The sequence below is a fragment of the Urocampus carinirostris genome, chromosome 12 (assembly GCF_059441175.1).
Source record: "Urocampus carinirostris isolate Australia breed hairy pipefish chromosome 12, RoL_Ucar_1.0, whole genome shotgun sequence".
Taxonomy (NCBI): Eukaryota; Metazoa; Chordata; class Actinopteri; order Syngnathiformes; family Syngnathidae; genus Urocampus; species Urocampus carinirostris.
Window position 1 is genome coordinate 38324015 of NC_142360.1, and position 25156 is coordinate 38349170.

A 25156-nucleotide genomic window follows, 5' to 3' on the forward strand; every position below is an offset into this window, starting at 1 on the left:
AAAGGTTAAAAGACACAGAGAGAGAAAAAGACAAAGAGCAACAAAGGAAGAGAAAAAGAGAGACACAGAGAGTGAAAGAGACAGAGACACAGAGTGGGAGAAAATGGGGTGGAAAAGAAAGAGAGAGAGGGGGGAGAGAGTGTGAGAAACAAAAGAGATAAAAAGAGAAGTCGTGAGAGAGGGGGAACATAAAGGAAGAGGAAGAAAGAAATCCAAAGAGAGATAGAAAGACAGAAGGAGAGAAGGAGAAAAAGAAAGCACAAAGGGTAGGAAGAGAGAAAAAGAAAAGAGAGAAAAGGGAAAGAGGAAGTTAGAGCAAAATAAGTTAAAAAGACACAGAGAGAGAGAGACAAAGAGCAACAAAGGAAGAGAAAAAGAGACACAGAGAGTGAAAGAGACAGAGTGGGAGAAAAGGGGTAGAAACGATGGAGGTAGAGGGAGAAAAGAGAAAGAGAAAGAGAAAGAGAAAGAGAAAGAGAAAGAGAAAGAGAAAGAGAAAGAGAAAGAGAAGAGAAAGAGAAAGAGAAAGAGAAAGAGAAAGAGAAAGAGAGAGAGAGAGAGAGAGAGAGAGAGAGAGAGAGAGAGAGAGAGAGAGAGAGAGAGAGAGAGAGAAAAGGAAAACAGTTGGAGCAAAAGAGGTTAGAAGACACAGAGAGAGAAAGAGAACACAAAGGAAGAGAAAAAGAGACACAGAGAGTGAGACAGAGAGAGAGTGGGAGAAAAGGGGTGGGAGAGAGAGAGAGAGAGAGAAAGATGAGAAAGAGAGAGAGAGAGAAATACAAGTACAGTGTCTTTGTGAGAGCCACCTGGCTTTGGCAACATCTCATCTCATTATCTGCACCGCTTATCCTCAGTAGGGTCGCGGGGGTGCTGGAGCCCATCCCAGCAATCATCGGGCAGTGGGCAGGGGACACCCTGAACTGGTTGCCAGCCAATCGCAGGGCACACGGGGACAGACAACTCATTCGCTCATTCACACCTAGGGACAATTTGGACCAGCCAATCCATCTAAAATGCATGTCTTTGGAACGTGGGAGGAAACCGGAGTGCCCGGAGGAAACCCACGCAAGCACGGGGGAGAACATACAAACTCCGTACAGTAAGTCCGGCAGCTGGATTTGAACCCACACAGGAGGTTCCCAAGACCTTAGAACTGTGCCGCACACGTGCTAACCACTGCGCCGCTTTGGCAACATCAAGTTGCAGCTTGTTTATCTCTTGTGCTTCTCTGGTTGTTGTGTAAAAATAGCCATTTCTGCTTTTTAATCGGAAAGCTGGACGGGTAAAGGGCAGAGTTGTTGGAATTCCAAAAGCAACGTCTGTGTAATGTCCATAAAGGCTAGCACGGGCTGCTTTAAAGTTATTGCCTTTTCGCTACCACATCAAGATTTATGGCCTATCCGCCGCAGTCCTGTTCAATTCTACCGATTTAGTGAGTCAGCGTATATATATTTGACCGACGTGTTCATTGATGAGACCTGCAAATTTCTTCCTCAAAAATCACGTGTGTTTGTATCTGTTATCGGAGGCTATTTCGTTTCAGTTCTGGGGCCACGTGGTAGGAAAACCCTTCTCTGAGAAAGAGAGATAAAAAGAAATAGAGAGCCAAAAAGGGCAAAGGCAAGGAAGAGAGACAGAGAAAAAGAAAGAGAGAAAAGAGATAAAGAGACAGAAAGAGCAAAGAAAAGAAAAGAGAGAGAAAAAAGAGAGAGAGAGAAGAGAGATCGAAAGACAAAAAGAGCGCGAGAGAGAGAAAGAAAGAGGGAGGAAGAGAGGAGAGAGAGAAAGACAGAAAGAGCAAAGATAGAAGAGAAAGAGCAAGAGAGAAAGATAGAGAGAGAGAGAGAAGAGAAAGAGAGAAAGAGCAAAGAAATAAAAGAAATAAAAGAAAGAGCAAGAGAGAGAAAGAAAGAGAGAGAGAGAGAAGAGAGAGAAAGACGGAAAGAGCAAAAATAGAAGAGAAAAAGCGAGAAAGAGAAAAGAAGAGGGAGAAAGAGAGAAAAGAGAGAAAAAAAGAGAGAGGGAGAAGATAGCTAGAAAGACAGAAAGAGCGAAGATAGAAGAGAAAGAGCAAGAGAGAGAAAGAAAGAGAGAGAGAGAGAAGAGAGAGAAAGACGGAAAGAGCAAAAATAGAAGAGAAAAAGCCAGAAAGAGAAAAGAAGAGGGAGAAAGAGAGAAAAGAGAGAAAAAAAGAGAGAGGGAGAAGATAGCTAGAAAGACAGAAAGAGCGAAGATAGAAGAGAAAGAGCAAGAGAGAGAAAGAAAGAGGAAGAGGGAGAGAGAGGAGAGAGAGAAAGACGGAAAGAGCAAAAATAGAAGAGAAAAAGCCAGAAAGAGAAAAGAAGAGGGAGAAAGAGAGAAAAGAGAGAAAAAAAGAGAGAGGGAGAAGATAGCTAGAAAGACAGAAAGAGCGAAGATAGAAGAGAAAGAGCAAGAGAGAGAAAGAAAGAGGAAGAGGGAGAGAGAGGAGAGAGAGAAAGACAGAAAGAGCAAAGATAGAAGAGAAAGAGCGAGGGAGAAAGATAGAGGGAGAGAGAGAGAAGAGAAAGACAGAAAAAGCAAAGAAATAAAAGAAATAAAAGAAAGAGCAAGGGAGAGAGAGAAAGAGAGAGAGAAGAGAGAGAGAAAGACAGAAAGAACAAAAATAGAAGAGAAAAAGCGAGAGAGAGAAAGGAAGAGGGAGAGAGAGATAAGAGAGAGATAAGAGAGAGAAAGAGGGAGAAAAGACACAGGGATAGACAATAAGAGATAGAAAGTGAGAAGAAACAGATACATAGAGAGAATGTAAGCAAAAGAGAGAGAGCGAAAAAGAGAAAATACAGAGGGATAAAAAGTGAGAAGAAACAAATACATAAAGAGAGAAAGATAGAGGGAGGGAGAGAGAAGAGAAAGAAACACAGAAAGAGTAAACATAGAAGAGAAAAAGCGAGAGAGAGAAATAAAGAGAGAGAGAGAAAAGAGAAAAAAGACACAGATAGACGATAAGAGATCAAAAGTGAGAAGATATAGATACATTGAGAGAGAATGTAAGAGAAAGAGAGAGAGAGAAAGAGAAGATACAGAGGGATAAAAAGTGAGAAGAAACAAATACATAAACAGAAAAAGTAAGTGAGAGAGTTAAAAAAGAGAGGAAGAGAAAAGGGGAGATTGAATGAGAAAGAGGAGGGTAGGAGAGAGATAAAGAGAAAGAGAGAAGAGAGGCAAAGACAGAAAGAGCGAAGATAGAAGAGAAAGAGTGAGAGAGAGAGAGCAAGAGAAAAGAGAGGAAGAGAGAGAAAAGACACAGAGTGATAGACAATATGAGATACAAATGAGAAGAAACAGATACATTGAGAGAGAATGTAAGATAAAGAGAGTGAGAGAAAAAGAGAAAGAGAAAAGGGGAGATTGAATGAGAAAGAGGAGGGTAAGAGAGACATCAAGAGAGAAAGGGAAGAGAGAGGAGAGAGACGGGAGAGAGAATCGAAAGAGAGACGAAAGCGAGGCAAGACAAAGATAAAATGGATGAAAGAGAGAGAGAAAAAGAGGAGGGATGAATGAGAGGGGAAGGAGAGAGAGAGAGAGAGAGAGAGAAAAAGAGACAGAGACAGAGAAAAGGGTGAAAGACAAAGAAAGAAAAAAGAAGAAACCGAGACATTGACAGAGAGTGAGAGTAAGGGGAAAATAGAGATAGACAAAGAGAAATAGTAAAAAGTACAGAGAGACAGAAAGAGATAAGAAACAAAGACAACAACAAAAATGTGAGAGAAACAGAAAGAGAAAAAGAGAGAAAAAACAGAGACATTGACAGAGGAAGTGAGAGAGAAAGTCAGGATAAGAGAGGAGGAAGAAAAAAACATAGAAAGAGAAAGGAGAGAAGAAAAGGAGAGAAAGAGAGTAAAGGAGATAGCGAGGGATGGAGAGGAGTGAGAGAGAGAGACAAAAGATAGATAAGACAAACATAAAACGGAAAAAAGAGATGAACGAGCAATGAAAGAGAGAAAATGTGGAGAGAGGAGAGAAAGAGAGAGAGGGATCCAGCAACAGCCACGCCTGGCTTTGGCGACATCAAGTGGACAGACTTCAAACTGCAGCTCATTTTTCTCCTGCGCTTCTCTCAGCGACGGATCCACAACCCCTAACAGCCTATGAAAACTTCGCAGATAAGGGCAGGGGCGTAGCCCCGCAAATGCATATAACGCATGTTCCCTCTAAACTGCGCGCGTGCGCAATTGCGCACTGCTCGCACATTCTCAGCGCACAAGAAAATCTAGCCAGCGCACAAAAATCAGGGCTCAAAATTGCTAATTAAGAAGCGACTTAAGTCAAAGTTGCAGTGCATGATGGTAAAAATACACGGGTTCCCCTGACGTTGTGTCCTAAATGCGGTATTTTGAAGTCAAGGTCGAAGTAGAACCAAGTTGAGTAAAGTTAGTAGAGTTTTTCGAGAACCGGCTTCTTCGGCTCGGCTCACTCAAAAGAACCGGCTCTTTCGGGTCCTAAACGGCTCTTCTGGTTGTTTTTGCTCCGTTAATCCCTACATGACCAAATATTATGTAAAATGATGCACAAAATGACTTAAAGGAAGGGGGGAATAAAAAAAAAGAAAAAAAATACCAACATAAAAAAATATTGAAAAGCTGAGAAAAAAAGCAACAAAAGGAAGAGAAAAAAAGAGGGAAAAATTTAGAAAAAAGCCAGAAAAAAAGAAAAGAAAGAAATGTAGGAAAAAAAGTAAATAGAGAACAAAAAGAAAAAAGGAACAGCAAGGAGAAAATAAACACAATGAGATTTTTTTTAAAGGAATTTAAAAAAAAAAGTAGAAAAAAAAAAGAAGAAAAAGTTGGTGTTTAAATTTAGAAAAAAAGCCAGAAAAAAAGAAAATTAAAAAAGGAAAGGAAAAAAGTAAATAGAGAACAAAAAGAAAAAAGGAACAGCAAGGAGAAAATAAACACAATGAGATTTTTTTTAAAGGAATTTAAAAAAAAAAGTAGAAAAAAAAAAAAAAGAAGAAAAAGTTGGTGTTTAAATTTAGAAAAAAAGCCAGAAAAAAAGAAAATTAAAAAAGGAAAGGAAAAAAGTCAATAGAGAACAAAAAGAAAAAAGTAACAGCTCGGAAAAAATAAACACAATGAGATTTTTTTTTTAAAGGATTTTTTTAAAAAAGGAGAAAAAAAGAGAGAAGAGAGATAGAAAGACAGAAAGTGCAAAGATAGAAGAGAAAGAGCAAGAGAAAAAGCTAGAGGGAGAGAGAGAAGAGAGAGAAAGACAGAAAGAGCCAAGAAATAAAAGAAAGAGCAAGAAATGAAAAATAAGAATAATTTCATGGCGGGCGATGGCGGTGTCAGAACGGAAAAAAAGGGTCAGTAGCCGGGACAGGAGAGCAAAGAAACGTGATCGGGAGCAGCAACGAGTCGAAAGCCAGGAGAGGATAGTAGACGTGTCAAGATAAAAAAAAGAGGCGAAGCCGGGAAACAGACGGGAGCAAAAACAGGAGTGAGTCAGGGTTGAAAAGCTTGCCTTGAGTAAACCTCGGTTCGCTGACGGACTGACAACAGATAACTGATAGACGTGGGTTTAAGTAGTGACAGGAGCCAATCAGAGTCTGAGCCAGTTGCCGCCAAAGGAGCGGGCACAGGTGCATCACATCGGTAATCATGACAGCCTCTTGTTTAGATTGTTTTAATTCCCTGCTCTCCGGATTTCCAAACAAGAATATCACAAACCTGCACCAACTGCCGAATTCCACAGCAGTTCTACAACCATTCCATTGGCTCACTGTGGGTTTAAGAATGAATTTGAAGGTACTTACGGTCACGGTTGCCATGGCGCCCAATTGGCCCCGCCCGTGTGGGGCCAGCTGCGGCTCGTTGACAGATTGGCTTTGCTTTTATTTAAGCTCGGTGCTCTCACTCTTTTGTTGTCAGTCCGTCAACGAACCTCTGCCCCGCAAGACGTGTGTTTTGACTCTATCCGGTTTTCTGCTTCCTGTCTGGTATGGTTACCGTCTATTTTTGTCCTGTTTATTGTTCTCTCCAGTTCTCGTTCCCGTCTAGTTTGTCCTGTTAAATTTCGATATCCTGCTTCGATATCAATCCTGTCTGTCCCGTCCTGTCCGGTATCGACCCCATCTGTCCGATATCTACTCGGGCAATTGGTATAAATGACTCCCCGTTTCCCGTATAATAAAAGCTTGTGTGAGAAACGTTATGCGATTGGGTCCTGATCCTGTTCCGGTACTAGTTCTTAAATACCTTAAGTCCCCTGGAAGTGGTTTGCCGTTTCCAGGGTGACAACGTATTCTTACTTTTCGTAAAACTTTAAGTTTATTTCACTTATATTGTTCAGTTGGTTTTAATTCCCTGCTCTTCGGATCTCCAAACAAGAATATCGCCAACCTGCACCTACTGCGGAAATTTTACAATTCTTCTATTGCAGGGGTGTCAAACGTGCGGCCCGGGGGCCAGATCAGGCCCGCTAAGGGATTGAATCCGCCCCGCGAGACAACGCTCAGAGAAGTGCAAGAGAAAAACAAGCTGCAGGTTGAAATATGTCAACTTGATGTTGCCAAAGCCAGGTGCCTCCAACAAAGACACTGTACTTGTATTTCTTTCTTTTTTTTTTCTCTCTCTCTCTCTCTCTTTTCCTCCCTTTTTCTCTCTCTCACACTCTCTCTCTCTCTTTTTCTCTCACTCTCTGTGTCTCTCTCTGTTTGATTTGGCGCCAGCTGCAGCTCATTGCTTGATTGGCTTCCCTCCTATTTAAGATCAGTGCTCTCACTCACCCTTTGTCAGTCCGTCAACAAACCTATGCACCCACAAGACTTGTGTATTGACTCTGCCCGGTATCTGGTATTCTCCCATTCTCTCTTTCTCTTCTTCTCTTTTCTCTCCTTTCCTCTTTCTCTCTTTCTATTTCTCTTTGGATATCATTCTTTCTCTCTCTTTCTTTCCCCCTCTCTCACAATTTGTCTTGATATCTTTTTTGTTTCTCACATTCTCTCTCTCTCTCTTTTCCTCCCTTTTTCTCTCACTCTCTGTGTCTCTCTCTCTTTCACTTTCTTTGTCTCTTTCTCTTTCTTAGTTTCCCTTTGTCTCTTTCTATCTCTGTCTTTTTACCTTCTTTTGCTCTCTCTTCCATTTTTCCTTTTCTCTCTTTCGCTCTCTCCTGCTTCCCCCTTCTCTCCTTCTCCCATTCTCTCTTTCTCTCCTTCTCTTTTCTCTCCTTCCCTCTTTCTCACTTTCTATTTCTCTTTGGATATCATTCTTTCTCTCTCTTTCTTTCCCCCTCTCTCACTATTTGTCTTTATATCTTTTTTTGTATTTCACATTCTCTCTCCCTCTCTCTTCTCTCTCTCTTTCTCCCTTTCTTTCTTTCATTGTCCCACCCTCTCTCTTTTTCTCTCCTTCGCTTCGTCTTATTTCTTTCTCTCTTTTTCTTTCTCTCTAGTATACTAGTCCGGCCCCTGAGAGAATGTTTGTTCTATCGTGTGGCCCCCGAGGTAAAATGAGTTTGACACCCCTGTTCTATTGGCTTATTTATGTTTCAAGGATGGATTTGAAGGAAACTTTATTCGTTTTTAAATGTCTTAACGATCTTAATTGTCGGACCTACATTTATTGTATCAACCCTCGTCGGAAGGTTTTACTCTAGTTAAAAACGAATAACTGTCGGACTCAGACCTGTTTTATTCCATCGACGAGTAAATTGGCTTTGAGAGAGAGAGAGAAAGAAATAAGACAAAGTGAAGGAGAGAAAAAGAGAGAGGGTGGGACAATGAAAGGGAGAAAGGGAGAAAGAGAGAGAAGAGAGAGGGAGAGAGAATGTGAGAAACAAAAAAGATATAAAGACAAATAGTGAGAGAGGGGGAAAGAAAGAGAGAGAAAGAATGATATCCAAAGATAAATAGAAAGAGAGAAAGAGGGAAGAAGAGAAAAGAGAGGGAGAGAAAGAGAATGGGAGAAGGAGAGAAGGGGAAAGCAGGAGAGAGCAAAAGAGAGAAAAGGAAAAATGGAATAGAGAGCAAAAGAAGGTAAAAAGACACAGAGAGAGAAAGAGACAAAGAGAAACAAAGAAAAAGAGACACAGAAAGTGAAAGAGAGAGAGAGACAGAGTGAGAGAAAAAGGGAGGAAAAGAGAGAGAGAGAGAGAGAAAGAAATAGATTCAAGTACACCGTCTTTGTGAGACACACCCGGTTTTGGCAACATCAAGTGGACATATTTAGACCTGCAGCTCGTTTTTCTCTTTCGCTTCTCTGAGCGTTGTCTCACGGGCCGGATTCAATCCCTTAACGGGCCTGATCTGGCCCCCGGGCCGCATGTTTGACACCCCTGGTTTAAAACAAGGGTGTCAAACTCATTTTACCTCGGGGGCCACACGATAGAAAAAACTACCTAACGGGGGCCGGACTAGTAGATTAAAGGGAAAGAAAAAGAGAGATGAATAAAAGAGAAAAAAGGGAGGGAAAAGGAGAGAGGGCGGGACAAAGAAAGAAAAAGAGAGAGAGAGAGGGAGAGAGCGTTGGAAACAAAAGAGATAAAAAGTCGTGAGAGAGGGGGAAAAGAATGGGAGAGGAAGAAAAGAAATCCAAAGAGAAATAGAAAGACAGAAGGAGTGAAAAGAGAAAAGAAAGTGCGAAAGGGTATGAAGAGAGAAAGAGAAAAGAGAGAAAGAGCAACAAAGGAAGAGAAAAAGAGAGATAAAGAAATAAGAGAAAGAGGGAGGGAAAAGGAGAGAGGGCGGGACAAAGAAATAAAAAGAGAGAGAGAGAGAGAGGAGAGAGAGAGAGAGAGAGAGAGAGAGAGAGAGAGAGAGAGAGAGAGAGAGACAGAGCATGAGAAACAAAAGATAAAAAATCCTGAGAGAGGGGGAAAAGAAAGGGAGAGGAAGAAAGAAATCCAAAGAGAAATAGAAAGACAGAAGGAGAGAAAAGAGAAAAGAAAGCGCGAAAGGGTATGAAGAGAGAAAGAGAAAAGAGACAAAGGGCAACAAAGGAAGAGAAAAAGAGAGATAAAGAAATAAGAGAAAGAGGGAGAGAAAAGGAGAGAGGGCGGGACAAAGAAAGAAAAAGAGAGAGAGGGAGAGAGCTTGAGAAACAAAAGATAAAAAGTCATGAGAGAGGGGGGAAAAGAAAGGAAGAGGAGTAAAGAAATCCAAAGAGAAATAGAAAGACAGAAGGAGAGAAAAGAGAAAAGAAAGAGCGAAGGGTAGGAAGAGAGAAAGAGAAAAGAGACAAAGAGCAACAAAGGAAGAGAAAAAGAGAGATAAAGAAATAAGAGAAAGAGGGAGAGAAAAGGAGAGAGGGTGGGACAAAGAAAGAAAAAGAGAGGGAGAGAGCGTTGGAAACAAAAGATAAAAAGTCGTGAGAGAGGGGGAAAAGAAAGGGAGAGGAAGAAAGAAATCCAAAGAGAAATAGAAAGACAGAAGGAGAGAAAAAGAAAAGAAAGCGCGAAGGGTAGGAAGAGAGAAAGGGAAAAGAGAGAAAAGGAAAAAAAGGAAGTTGACAAAAGAAGTTAAAAAGACACAGAGAGAGCAACAATGGAACAAAGGAAGAGAAAAAGAGAAACACAGAGTGAAAGAGACAGAGAGTGGGAGAAAAGGGGTGGAAGAGAGAGAGAGAGAGAGAGAGAGAGAGAAAGAGAGAGAGAGAGAAAGAGAGAGAGAGAGATAAAGATAAATAAATAAATAAATAAATAAATAAATAAATACAAGTACAGTGTCTTTGTGAGAGGAACCTGGCTTTGGCAACATCAAGTTGACACATTTCAACCTGCAGCTTGTTTTTCTCTTGCGCTTCTCTGAGTATTGTCTCGCAGGCCGGATTTAATCCCTTAGCAGGCCTGATCTGGCCCGCGGGCCGCCTGTTTGGCACCTGTGTCCTAACTCATCCATCCATCCATCCATCCATTATCTCCACCGCTTATCCTCAGTAGGGCCGCGGGGGGGCTGGAGCCCATCTTAGCCATCTTCGGGCAGTGGGCAGGGGACACCCTCAACTGGTTGCCAGCCAGTCGCAGGGCACACAGAGACAGGCAACTCACTCGCTCATTCATACAATACCGGGACGGAAAAACGGGACAGGAGAGAAAAACGTGGTCGGGAACGGGAGAGTAGACATAGTCGGGGACAAAAAGAAGTCGTAAGCCGGGACGGGAGAACAGACGTGGTCAGGATCAAAACGGATCGAAGCCGGAGACAGACGGGAGCAAAAACGGGACAGGCTGGAGTCAGGGTCAAAAAAGGCTTGCCTAGTTACACTGAGGTTCACAGAAGGACTGACAACAGGGGATTGACAGGACTGGGTTCAAATAGTAACAGGGAGCCAATCAGAACCCGCGGCAGGTGGGCGCTAAATGAGCGGGCACAGGTGAGTCACATGGCAGCACGGCAGGGCAGTGGTTAGCGCTTGTGCGGCACAGTTCATGTCATGGGAACCTGTCGTGGGTTCAGATCCAGCTCCAGACTTCCTGTGCGGAGTTTGTATGTTCTCCCCGTGCTTGCGTGGGTTTCCTCCGGGCACTCCGGTTTCCTCCCACATTCCAAAAACATGCATTTCAGGTGAATTGGCCGGTCTAAATTGTCCCTAGGTGTGAATGAGCGAATGAGTTGTCTGTCCCTGTGTGCCCTGCGATTGGCTGGCAACCAGTTCAGGGTGTCCCCTGCCCACTGCCCGGAGATGGCTGGGATAGGCTCCAGCCCCCCCGCGACCCTAATGAGGATAAGCGGTACGGCTAATGAGATGAGGTGAGTCACATCAATAATCACGACAAAAACTTTTTACCACTGAGGAAGAAATCGCCTAACTCTTGAAGCCCATCTTCCAAAAGTAAGTTGAACTTTTCTTTTTTCAGCATATTATTTCATGACATGTTTATTTTCCAGTACAAAACAATACAGGTTACTTCTTTAAACCTTAAACATACAAAACATAACACTGAAGCATCTTTACGAAGAAATTCAAAGTCCGTACCCCTTTAATGACATCCCGGCTTTGGTTTTCTCAGTCCTCCCCTTTCTTTTATTGACCGAATAAAACAACATCGGATTCCTTTGTGTCTCCGCAAATGGATTCCATGCTCACACATGCGCACATGGACAGATGCACTTGTCCTCTTGGGGGTTGGCCGCCCTCGAGTGGGAAAGCATAAAGCCATCTGTACACATTGCCATACTCGACTTATTCGCTCCTTAAAGCCCACCGGTTGTATGAAACAAACACTGCTGTGCTTCTTTTACCGTATTTTCTGGACTATAAGGCGCACGGGATTATCAAAGCAAATTTATTTGGAAAGCACTGCTGTATAAACGAATGCAGTGTACAATAAGACGATGACATACCTGTCGCAGACGGACTGACAACAGGGGATTGAAGGGACTTGGTTCAAATAGTGACAGGGAGCCAATCAGCACCAATCAGTGGTCGGGATCAACAACGGGTCGTAAGCCGGGACGGGAGAGCAAGCGTGGTCGTAATCAAGTCGGAGCCGGAGACAAACGGGGAGATCAGGAACGGAGGGGTGAAAAAAACGGGTGCAAAAGCGGGACAGGAGGGAGTCAGGGTCAAAATGCTTGCCTTGTAACAACAGATGTTCGCTGACGGACTGACAACTGGAGAGTGACAGGACTGGGCTTGAAAAGGTAAACCGTAGCGGACCAATAACTAATATTTCGGTCTTTTCAGAGTTAAGGCGCAAGAAGTTGAGTGATATCTACTCTCTTATCTCAGTGAGGCAGGCCTCCAAATTTCCACAATTTGGTGTGGCAGATTCCTCCATCGGAAGATATAGTTGAGTGTCATCTGCGTAGCAATGGAAACTGATATTATACTTGCGAATAATATCACCTCATGGAAGCATGTAAATGCTGAATAGAAGGGGGCTAAGTACTGAACCCTGCGGAACACCACAGGTAACAACAAAGGGCTCAGATGTCATTTCACCGTATTTAACACAGTGCGTCCTGAGAGATAGGATCTGAACCATCAGAGGACGGTTCCTGAGAGACCAATCCATTTTTCCAACCGTCCTTGTAAGATATCATGGTCCACAATGTCAAAAGCAAAACTTTAAATTATTGTTGGTAATCTTCTGATTAAAGGGATCACCACAAACCGGTCTCTTTTAATTTCCTCCTTTTATACTTCCATTTTTTCTTAACTTCTTCATACAACATCATCATTCGTAATATAATGCATCAAAGCAAGTGAGCCATTTGAGTTGAGCCGAAAAAGCCGGTTCTCTAAAAAGAGACGGACTTCCTTTTACTACACAACAACCACATGAAATCCGATGTTGAATGATGCATGATGGGAAATCCCCGGGCGGCAGACGCATGCGCACAGTAGCATCAAACCGCTCGCTTCGTTTGCAGTGAAAAAAACGATACTGAGATAGAGGCTACCGCGGCGAACTCGTTTGACTTGATCGATTTGCTGTTTCGTGATAGTCGGTGTATACCGGATGGTAGCCATAATTGACAAATTTGCGTTTTTCCGTACACGTCTTAAAATGCATCATAAAAGCTCTTTGTACGGCAAAAACGTACAGGTTGAAAGGTATGCGATAAAATCCCCTCCATTATCCCCGCCTAACAACCGGAAATACGTAGCACACACACTCACACAACGGTTAAAATACATTAAAAAAACAAAATAAACGGTAATAGAAGTAAAATTTGAGATGATGAGGCACACATCCCAAAATTGTTTTTTGTGAAATATTTTATCATGTATAGGGCGCACCTGACTATAAGGCGTATTGATATAAAAGGACTGCTTTGTTTAGGTTACATAACTAAACCTGATAAAAAATAATGGATTTTTTTATAGCAATTTTCTATAGAAAATAAAATATAATGTTGTTTCACCACAAAAAAATAGATTCATTCAATCATCAAGTTTATTGTGTTTTGGCATTCGAACACGTGCAAAGGAGATGACAAAGGATGCCAGTTTTACAATAGTTTTGACTATTGTATCATTGTCACGATCAGTCAATTATATTGCTATACTTTGATTTTCCACACCCTTCGGGGCAGATATGCTTTTTTGTTGAGGTTTTTGAGTTTTTCCTTGCCCTCATGTCGGTTTTAGATCAGGGGATGGTGTCATAGTAGTCTGGAGTTTGCAATAATCCATAGTCTGTGCAGCCCTTTGAGACTCCTTGTGATGAAGTGTGTCACAAATAAACATGACTTGAGATGTTTTTGAGTTTTTCCTTGCCCTCATGTCGGTTTTAGATCAGGGGATGGTGTCATAATAGTCTGTAGTTTGCAATAATCTGTGGTCTGTGCAGCCCTTTGAGACTCCTTGTGATTAAGGGCGTCGCAAATAAAAATGACTTGACTTGAGTTCTTTCAGTTTTTCCTTGCCCTCATGTAGGTTTTAGATCAGGGGATGATGTCATAGTAGTCTGGAGTTTGCAATAGTCTGTGGTCTGTGCAGCCCTTTGAGAATCATTGTGATGAAGTGTGTCGCCAATAAACATGACTTGACATGTTTTTGAGTTTTTCCTTGCCCTCATGTCGGTTTTAGATCAGGGGATGGTGTCATAATAGTCCGTAGTTTGCATGGTCTGTGCAGCCCTTTGAGACTCCTTGTGATTAAGGGCGTCGCAAATAAACATGACTTGACATGTTTTTGAGTTTTTCCTTGCCCTAATGTCGGTTTTAGATCAGGGGATGGTGTCATAATAGTCTGTAGTTTGCAATAGTCTGTGGTCTGCGAAGTCTTTTGAGAATTCTTGTAATTAAGCGTGTCACAATTTTAACAAGCCTGGACTTGATTTGAGATGTTTTGGGGGTTTTCCTTGCCCTCATGTAGGTTTTAGATCGGGGGATTGTGTCATAATAGTTTGTAGTCTGTCATAGTATGTGGTCTGTTCAGCTCTTTGAGACTCCTTGTGATCAATGGTGTCGCAAATAAACATGACTTGACTTGATTTCTTTCAGTTTTTCCTTGCCCTCATGTAGGTTTTAGATCAGGGGATGGTGTCATAGTAGTCTGGAGTTTGCAATAGTCTGTGGTCTGTGCAGCCCTTTGAGAATCATTGTGATGAAGTGTGTCGCAAATAAACATGACTTGACATGTTTTTGAGTTTTTCCTTGCCCTCATGTCGGTTTTAGATCAGGGGATGTTGCCATAATAGTCTGTAGTTTGCAATAGTCTGTGAATTCTTTTGAGAATTCTTTTAATTCATGCCCTATTTGAATAAATAAAAAGGACTGTTTTTTTCCCGTTTCTTCGAACTCAATGCTAATCATAATCGGCCAAACTGACTGATAACACGTTTATTTTTAGGGCTCTTTCTTAAACAGGACACACAAAAAAAGCCATCAGAATGAAAACGCAATTTAAAAAGACAGCTTCCTGAAATGTTTATTGGCCGGACCATAACGAAGACGGGACCCACTTGCGTGCGTTTCTCTTAGTTTTATTAGGAAGGAGGGAAAGGGTCGTATACAGGATCTGTAGATCGTTGATCGTGGGGAGCCGGTTACTCAGACGCGGAAGTGGTATTTCCGTGGCGAGCGAAGGCAGAGCCGAGAGCGGGGAAAAACAGATCAGTAGCCGAGGACAGGGGACCAGAATCGTAGTCAAGATCAGAAAAGGGGTCGGAGCCGGAAAACAGACGGGAAACAGAGCAGGAGAGAGTCAGGGTCGAAAAGGCTTGCCTAGCGGGAGCTGAGGTTTGCAGACGGACTGACAACGGGTGACAAGAAGACGGGGGTTTAAAAAGACAAGCTGCCAATCAGTGTCCGAGGCCAAAGGAACCGACTCAGGTGCCTCACATCAGTAATCATGACAGTTTATATTTGCAGCAGGGTCTATTTTAACACCCTTGGTGTTAACGGCAAACCAAAAGAGGGGAAAGATGCACACCACACACAAAAAACACCAGCAGGAATAAAATACAATACCAAGCATCCGTCTTCCAATCACTGCTTGACTTTCATTAATTCAGCAGACAAAACAGTTACCAGATGTCATTATTTATTTAGAGTATTTAACAGGCAAAACGCTTCCTTTGAATAATACATTCGGGGTGGCTTTTGGGAGGTGTGTGTGTGTGTGTGTGAAGGGGGCTCCCTTGATGAATATTAACATGCTGTTAAGGATTTTTTGGGGGCTCAGCTGCACCGCTCATTTGTTCAGTTTTGGTGGTGACTGCCGAATCAATATGGCTCAGCCACTTTTAAGCATCATTATAGGAGCCAACGCTTTCCTGAGCCAGTCAGGCTCGTTTGCCTATGCTGGGAAATGGCTGGACGCAGAGCTGTCAATCAATTCGATTGATAGCATGAATAGCCAATAGGACGGGCTTAAGATGAGTGGCGAATCTTTGTATGAGGCACCTCATAGTCATTATAATGACTCGTTATCCCTATTTAAACCCACTCCTTTCTGTCCCCGTTTGTCAGTCCGTCTGCGAACCTCAGTTAACACTAGGCAAGCCTTTTTTGACCCCGACTCCTGTTTTTGCACCTGTCTGTCCCCGGGCTTCGACCCGTTTTTGATACTAACCACGTCTACTCTCCCGTCCCGGATTTCGACCTCTTTTTGTCCCCGACCACATCTACTCTCCTTTCCTGGCTTTTGACTCGCTTACGACACCGACCACGTTTTTGATCTCCTGTCCCGGCTATTGATTAGTTTTTCCGTTCTCGACACCGCCATTGCTTGACACAAAGATCCACTTCCACCTTCAGAGCGACCTGCTTCCCGCGTCCAGCAATCACCGCAACCCTTTCTCTCTCTTCCAATAAAACTTGTAGGAAACGTAACGCAAGTGGGCCCTGTCTCCCATCCGGTCCTGACACCTGTGCTTTACTTTCCAATGCCCCTATCGGCTTATATCTCACTTTTAGTAAAGCTGTTTGGGGCGGAACACATTAGGTAGGGTGAATGGGGCTGGGGGAGTGCTGGAAAAGGTCGTCATGCTCATTTCCTCAGATTTTTTTGTTGTTGTTTCTACTTTTTATTGTCGAATGAAAATGGTGAAAGTGAGAAGAAGCCTTCTTCAAGTAGAGTCCAAAAGCCAACCCAAACCCCCAAATAAGATTAAAAACAAGCTTATACGTGCCCGAAATGCACGTAATTGCACACCCACCATATACGAGCTGCAATGATAACACAAGCCAGTAGATGGCAGCCATAAGCGGAAAAGTTTCGAATTCTGTACAGCTCCTTTAAATGAAATAAGTGATTTTTCCAAATGTAATAAATAACTTTCTTCTAATCCAAGGTCTCAAGGTAACATTTTGTGAGTACCAACACCAGATATCGAATTGACTGATACCAGTCCACATTTTGCTGCATATGTACTCGCTCTGGCTATCAATACTCGATACCAATATCAATACCAATATCAACACACTTCCATCAGTAACTTAAGGCTTGCAATTTTAATGTAGTCTGCACACAAATATATGTAAAAGTAGCAATAATATATATAATAGGTCTCTGTTACAGGGATTGTATCATCCATCCATTGAATCAATCCATAGTACTTGTCACGGTTGCCATGGCGCCCAATTGGCCCCGCCCATGGACACCAGCTGAAGCTCGTTGACCGATTGCTCCGTCACTACTTAAACGCTGTCCTGTGAGTCGCCTTTTGTCGGTGCGTCTGAGAATCTCTGTCTTTCCTGTGTTTTTGCTCCTGTTTTGCTCCCGCCACGATCTGTTTGATTTTGACTTTTTCCGTTCCCGGCACCGTTATCGCTAGCCACGGAACCTACCCCCCGAGACCAACTATCTCCGGATCGAGTGTGCGCTCCTTTCCCCATTAAAACTGTGAGTAACGTTACTCACAACACGCGGTAAGCTTTCTCTCCTGGCTTTGATCTCTTTGATCTCCGGCAAAACTAACATAAAATGCGACAGAAACAAAATGAAAATAAATCCAAACAGCTTGCCAACATATTTTTTGCCGTTACTCCCCAAGCTTGCACAAAATTTAGTCATTTTATTCACATTTAGTTTCTTTTGTCTTTTATTAGCATATTTGGTATTGGAGTCATCCAAAAGTAATTGAAAGTAATCCAGTTAAAGTAACCCTACCCAACCCTGATTGCATGTATATGATATCGCTGTTTTCCATCTGCCATCAGTATGTACCTGTATTGACTCATCTCCATTCATGCAATCGTCTGCTACAAGCCATGTGAACTCCTCTTTCCACGATGCTTTTAATGTACGTTTACGTTTTGTAGCGTCATCAATTTTGGTAGCTTCTTTTGAGTCTTTGTCATTATTACCCGATTACCGTATTTTCCGCACTATAAGGCGCACCGGGTTATAGGGCGCACCCCGAAAGTAATCCAGTTAAAGTAACCCTACCCAACCCTGATAGTATGTCAATATGCTTTGAGCAGTCTCCAGCGCGCTGCTAACGATATTGAGAACCAGCGGAGGTGCTAACCACACGGTGTGTGTACGTTGTGTCGCTCATTGCAGCAACTGTAATAAAAGCCTCATCATCCTGTCAAGCCTGAATGTGGATCCTTGGTGGAACGGGTACACCGCAGTTACAAAAGGAACATTTCCTACATGCAGGAAAAAAAAACCAACATCTTTGATATCCGTTCCCGTTTTTGTAGCCGAGATTCAAGTGTAAAATTGAACCTCTCTGTATCCGGACCGCGCTTAGCTCAGCCGAGCAGAACGCGGCGTCATTGAAGAAAAAGGTGACGGCCGCAACCTCATGAGAAGAGTAGATAACAATGCTGTAAAGACTCTAGAAGAGGACGGGAAGAGAGAAAGAACAAGTCCTCTTGAGGTGTCACCACCGGGAAAAAAAACGGATCGGGACAAAGAAACAGATTGTAGAAAAACAATCACAGAGAGAAGGGAGGTCGTGATCCGTAGCGCGGACAAAAGCCGGACCAATGCAAATTTCGGGCCCTCTCCCAAATGCATGAGGGTCTCGGTGATACGGATGGGTCATTGATACACAAAGGCCCGCACATGGTTGATCATGCGCTCACTGTTCAAACAAAGCTTGATCGATGAGCCAGACGACTCAGAGACACGAATAGTAAGCCAGGTCACATAAATAAGGACTGTTAGGTACAGTCATTACTATTGTATTCATCCCAAAATATAGAGGACCATTTTTAGAAAATCTGAAGATCATGATGAAGTTCTTTAATCCCTGTAATGTGAAGCCTATCGAGTTGTATAAATAGCAACAGTGAACAGATGTTGCTAGCAGCAAACGATGACCTGATCTGTCATTATTTGTATATGAGGCACCTTAAAAGGAGCTGTATTGTAAGGGTTTTCTCTTGTTCTTATAGATGGATAGAAAAAAACAGCTAGCAAAAAATATGAAAGTTAGATGGCTAGCTAGCTAGCTAGCTAGCTAGCTAGCTAAAAATATGAAAGTTAGATGGCTAGCTAGCTAGCTAGCTAGCTAGCTAGCTAGCTAGCTAGCTAGCTAGCTAGCTAGCTAGCTAGATAGATAGATAGATAGATAGATAGATAGATAGATAGATAGATAGATAGATAGATAGATAGATAGATAGATAGATAGATAGATAGATAGATAGATAGATAGATAGATAGATAGATAGATAGATAGATAGATAGATAGATAGATAGATAGATAGATAGATAGATGTCTAGATGTTTAGATGTCTAGATGTCTAGATGTCTAGATGTCTAGATAGATAGATAGATGGAAGGGATGTATATAGATGGAGAAAAGGAGAGAGTGAGAAGGAGAGATATATAGATAGATGGAGAGAAGGATAGACAGACAGATGGATGGAGAGAAGGATAGACAGACAGATGGATGGAGAGAAGGATAGACAGACAGATGGAGAGAAGGATAGACAGACAGATAGATAGAGAGAAGGATAGACAGACATAGATAGAGAGAAGGAGAGACAGACAGATAGATGAATAGAGAGAAGGAGAGACAGACAGACAGATGGATAGATAGATAGAGAGACAGACAGACAGATGGATAGAGAGAAGGAGAGACAGATAGATGGATAGAGAGAAGGAGAGACAGATAGATGGATAGAGAGAAGGAGCGACAGATAGGTAGAGAGAAGGAGAGACAGACAGAGATAGATAGGTAGAGAGAAGGAGAGACAGACAGAGATAGATAGGTAGAGAGAAGGAGAGACAGACAGAGATAGATAGGTAGAGAGAAGGAGAGACAGACAGAGATAGATAAAGAGAAGGAGAGACGGACAGATAGATGGATAGAGAGGAGAGACAGACAGATAGAGATGGATAGAGAGAAGGAGAGACAGACAGATAGAGATGGATAGAGAGAAGGTGAGACAGACAGATAGATGGATAGAGAGGAGAGACAGATAGAGATAGATAGATATATAGATAGATAGATAGATATAGAGATAGATATAGAGATAGATAGATAGACACTTTATCCATCCCCGTAGGGAAATGCACACCTCCAGCAGTATCCTTGTGTTGAAAAATAAAATGACAAAATGAAAGAAATAGAATACAGAAATACCCAATATAATGTGTTGACATAGAGTATTTAAATAGTGCTACGGAAAATACACACTGCAATAAAAATAAGGTAATATGCAAATGTGGGCGTGGGGTTTCATGTGGGCTTTTACTCCCCCGGATGGAGTTAAAGAGCCTCATGGCATGAGGAAGACATGATCTCCTCACTCTGTCCGTGGAACAAGACTGTGACAGCAGTCAACATTTCTGTGCAGGTTTACAAACAAACAGTTCATGCTATAAATGCTGAACTTAAAAAAAAAAAACTGAAGGTTCTGTCCTGTTCCAAGAAGAACTCAACAGTGCCACTTGGTGAAAAAAGATCGAAATAATTGAGCAAAATGAAAGATCTGTTTAAATGCTAAAATGTGCTGAGTGAGCATGTTAACAATCGTGTAATAAGTGGAGATCGTTGTTGAGATTTGTGGAATATAAGAGGTTGAGCATCATGAAAGCTTGAATGAGGAAATAAGGGAGCGCTGACTTTTGCAAAACACTTTCTTTCATTTCTGATGTTTCCTTGTGGGTGGATGGAAGGCTGAGAGAATGGATAGATGACAGAAGAATCAATTGATGGATGGATTGAGTTTTAAATAAGCTAAAAAAAAGTTAAATGGATGTAGCTAGCTTGCTAACAACAGCTAGCCAGATAGCAAAACCTATACCTGGATGAAAGGAGTTGCAAGTCAGCTAGCTAGCTAAAGTTGGGTAAATTGCTGTTGTACTTCAATTTAGCTAGTTAAGTGAATTGATGAATGGATGGATGGATGGATGGAAAGACAAATAGGTAGATGGATGGATGTTCAAGAGGAATAGGTGGGTGGATGGAAGGCTGGAAGAATGGATAGATGACAGAAGAATCAATTGATGGATGGATTGAGTTTTAAATAACCTAAAAAAAACAGTTAAATGGATGTAGCTAGCTTGCTAACAACAGCTAGCTAGATAGCAAAACCTATACCTGGATGAAAGGAGTTCCAAGTCAGCTAGCTAGCTAAAGTTGGGTAAATTGCTGTTGTACTTCAATTTAGCTAGTTAAGTGAATTGATGAGTATGGATGGATGGATGGAAGGCTGCAAGAATGGATAGATGACAGAAGAATCAATTGATGGATGGATGGAGTTTCAAACAAGCTAAAAACTAGCTAAATTGAAGTAACTAGCTTCCTAACCACAGAACCACTAACACCAGCTAGCCAGATAGCAAAAACCTATACCTGGATGAATGGAGTTGCAGGTCAGCTAGTTAGCTAAAGTTAGGTAAACTGCTGTTGTACTTCAATTTAGCTAGCTAAATGGATGGATGGAATGTTGGATGGATGTACAGAATAGTAAATCAATGGAAGGAATGCTATGCAGAGGGATGAGTGGATGGATGAATGACAGGTGGAAAAAATGATGGATGGATGGAAGGATGGATGGGCAAACGTACAAAATGGATTAATGGACGGATGGATGGATGGGTGGATGAACAGATGCTATGAAAAATGAATGAATGGAAGAATGGATGGATTGATGGACGGATCAATGGTCAGATGGACAGATGTACAGAAGCATAAATGAATGGATGAATGGATGTATGGACATATGGATTAATCCATTTCATGGTTGGATAAATGGAGTGTTTGATCGTTTGAGGGACATTTGAAAAGAAGAATGGATGGATGAATAAAAAATAAATACATAAATAAATGAATAATTAGTATTTGAGAAAATGTCCGTTATATTGACAGACAAGATTCAATGGCAATAAAAGTGTAAAAAAGGAACTGATCGGAATTGATGATTCGGAAACTTTTTATCTGAAAACTGGAACACAGTACACGCCTTAGCTGAGCATGAAGAACTGAACAATTAATAAGCACAAAAGCATGGAATTGTGAGCAGTCCAAGTTCAAGCAAGACTGATACACTTATGCATATCTATTATTCACACCGCTATATCCATTATCCAATGATACATTCACTTTGACTTTGACCTTTCTTTTTCTTAATATTTCCAAGTCAGCGCGCTCGATAATCTCTTTAGTCAGATGCAAACTCACCTTCCGGCAGAGGTGAGCTCCAATCCGGAGGAATGCTACGCGACGCTCGCAGTCTTCCCGAATGCAAGTGGTAAAGAGCCACAGGACGTCAAAGACCCCCCAAAAAGTCGGTGAGAGCGTCTGTGATGAAAGGTCCGGGACACTCGTTGTCGGTCTTTATCCGAAGAGTATGGGTCTTTCCGAGTCCCGAAGGAGAAACGGGATGAGAGAGAGCGGACCAGGAGTTCCGGAGCGATGCTCACCTCTCCGGCAGCTGAGCGCGACTGAACAAAAGAGCGCTCTGCAGTATTCTAATGAGTGTTAGCGGCAGCAGGAAGAGGAGGAGGATGGGGGAGAATTGGAGATGGGGCGGTGTAGGGGGTTCTTACAAAAATGCACAGGAGGGGGTTCGGGTCCTAAGTCAATGCATCAAAGCCTGAATAACACATCGTATTTTTTTTTGCTGTAATTCACAGTTTTTTTTCCATAATTTGCGACTTATACTCCAGTGCGACTTATACAGACGCTCCCCTACTTACGAAAAAACAAAACAAAAACAAAAAATTATCAGGACATGAAGTAAGTTTGAATTTGTATTGTGTGCACCTTTTTCCGAGTACAGGACAGTACTGTAGTACTCCTTTCCGCCACTACCAGCGTGTGGCGCTGTGTGAGCTCACCCAGCATCCACCCAGAAGAAGAAACCTGGGTCCCTCTTCCTAGTTTGTGTGTAAGCATACTATATTGTATCTCCAGCGCGCTAAGAACGTTGACATGTTTCTCATCTCATCTCATTAGCTGCACCGCTTATCCTCAGTAGGGTTGCGGGGCTGCTGGAGCCCATCACAGCTATCTTCAGGCAGTGGGCAGGGGACACCCTGAACTGGTTGCCAGCCAGTCAGTCAGACAGACAACTCGCTCGCTTATTCACACTTAGGGACAATTTGGAGCACACGCACAGGGCGAACGTACAAACTCCGCACAGGAAGGTAGCTGGATTTGAACCCACGCAGGAGGTTCCCAGACCTCAGAACTGTGCCGCACTCGCGCTAACCACTGCGCCGCTGTGCTGCCCGTTGACATGTTTATTGTATAATATCTCCTGCATCCATTCCATATGCTTGGTGTAAAGTGTAAAGAAGAGGCGAAACCATTTCTTTTGAAATGAAAGTGGAATAAGAAAGCTTGATGCGGTTGAAAAAAATGGTCGGAACGCTTTTTTTTCTGCCACTTTCTACCACAGAGGAGGAAGTCGCCTAACTCTTGAAGCTCATCTTCCAAAAGTAAGTTAAACTCAACTTTTTTTTAGCTTTATAGAGCATATTATTTTATGAAACGTTTATTTTGTAGTACAAACAATACAGGTAAGACATACTAAGACATACTTCTCTGAGCCTTATCTATCTATCTATCTACCTTGGTCATATCCCTCAAGAGGGGTGACCGACAGCAAGACAAACACATACAATAACAAAGAAAATAAAAAAGGGAAAAAAATAGCAAAAAACACACAAAGTTTTTGGGGGACCATGGCCAACCCAAATGCCCAAACACCCAAATAAGTTAAGCACCTCGGCACCCAAGTCGGTCATGCTTTCGTCCCTCCAGATGAAACGGGACACAAGAAAGCGGCCATGTCACTCGGCTCAGGGCGACACAACACACTCTTCTGTTCAACAGCTTTCACTGGTTTACCCCTGCTGCATCATATGGGTGCCCTGCCCATCCCTTTACTTATACAAGCCTTAAACATGCTAAACATACAAAATATAGCACTGAAGCAACTTACAAAGAAATTCAACTTACGAACAATCGTCCCTAAGTAGCATCTGTATATGTTCTTTCCTTCTTAAATATAAATTTTTGGGCTGGTGCGATTTATAATCCGGAGCGATTTATAATGCGGAAAATATAGTAGGTCGCTCAGTTCTTACAATTTCTTTTTAAAGTGTAAGAATAATTCAATTTGTCCACCGGCAGTCATTTTTAGAATTAGAATTGGAATTGTCATCGAAACTAAAAAATAAACCGGCTTAAACTTATTGAAAGCGGGTTAACGCCCTTAAAATGTATCACTGACATGTAAACTAGATTGCATATTTTGTGTAGGTGCCACCATTTTGAAACCCATAACTCGCCCTTTTTCCTTATTAAGACACAACCAAATTGGCTAAATAATGACTACTATAAATAAATCCATTGATGGCCATAAAATGCAGCTATTAATGGTATTGTCAAGTCAAGTCACATTTATTTGTGATGCCCGTAATCACAAAATGTCTCAGAGGACTGCACAGGTTATGATGACATCATCCCCTGATCTTAAACCAACATGCGGGCAAGGAAAAACTCAAAAACATGTCAAGTCAAGTCCTGTTTATTTGTGACACCCTTAATCACAAGGAGTCTCAAAGTGCTGCACAGACCACAGATTATTGCAAACTACAGACTATTATGACACCATCCCCTGATCTAAAACCTACATGAGGGCAAGGAAAAACTCAAAAACATGTCAAGTCCGGTCATCTATGTTTGTGACGTCCTTAATCACAAGAAGTCTCAAGGGGCTGCACAGACCACAGATTATTGCATACCACAGACTATTATGACACTATCTGTCATGTCCAGCATGGTCGCCGTGGCAACCGGCTGGCCCCGCCCCTTGGCACCGGCTGTAGCAGATTTTCTAATTTGCGTGTGTGCTTCTTAAGTGCGGGTTTTGGGGATTGCCGGTTGCAGGTTCATTGCATTACTTTGCATTATTCTGTTCTGTTTGACTGGTGGAAACCTGTACTTGCCTGTTCTGAGTAAAAGCCTGTTTTGTGAGTATTCCTAGTCTGAGTTCCTGTTTGCCTGTAAGCCTGTTTTTGTTTTTGTCCCTGAGTGTTGGACGACTTTTATTTCCTTAATAAAAGTAACTGATCGTTAACGCGAATGAGTTCACCCTTCCTGCCTCCTGCCTCCGATCTGGTCCGGTCCCGTGACACTATCCCCTGATCTTAATCCTACATGCGGGCAGGGAAAAACTCAAAAACATGTTAAGTCTGGTCATCTATGTTTGTGACATCCTTAATCACAAGGAGTCTCAAAGTGCAGCACAGAGCACAGATTATTGCAAACTACAGACTATTATGACACCATCCCCTGATCTTAAACCAACATACAGGCAAGGAAAAACTCAAAAACATGTCAAGTCAGGTCATCTATGTTTGTGACATCCCTAATCACCAGGAGTCTCAAAGTGCAGCACAGAGCACAGATTATTGCAAACTACTGACTATTATGACACCATCCCCTAATCTTAAACCAACATGAGGGCAAGGAAAAACTCAAAAACATGTAAAGTCATCTATATTAGTGAAGCCCTTAATCACAAAGAGTCTCAAAGGGCTGCACAGACCACAGACTATTGCAAACTACAGACTATAATGACACCATCCGCTGATCTTAAACCAACAGGCGGGCAAGGAAAAACTCAAAAACATGTCAAGTCAGGTCATCTATGTTTGTGACACCCTTAATCACAAGGAGTCTCAAAGGGCTGCACAGACCACAGATTATTCCATACCACAGACTATTCTGACACCATCCCCTGATCTTAAACCAACATGTGGGCAAGGAAAAACTAAAAAACATGACAAGTCAGGTCATCTATTTTTGTGAT

At 42.2% G+C, this 25156-nt stretch overlaps 1 protein-coding gene across 1 annotated transcript in view; it reads right to left on the bottom strand.

The window, feature by feature from the left end:
• ncanb (neurocan b) overlaps positions 1–21745 on the bottom strand; it is a 256911-nt gene extending 235166 nt beyond the window's left edge. Inside the window, exon 1 of the mRNA XM_088348929.1 lies at positions 21514–21745. The gene's annotated coding sequence lies outside the window, so the exon portion shown is untranslated. The remainder of the gene's footprint in view (positions 1–21513) is intronic.
• Between the last annotated feature and the right edge of the window lie 3411 nt (positions 21746–25156).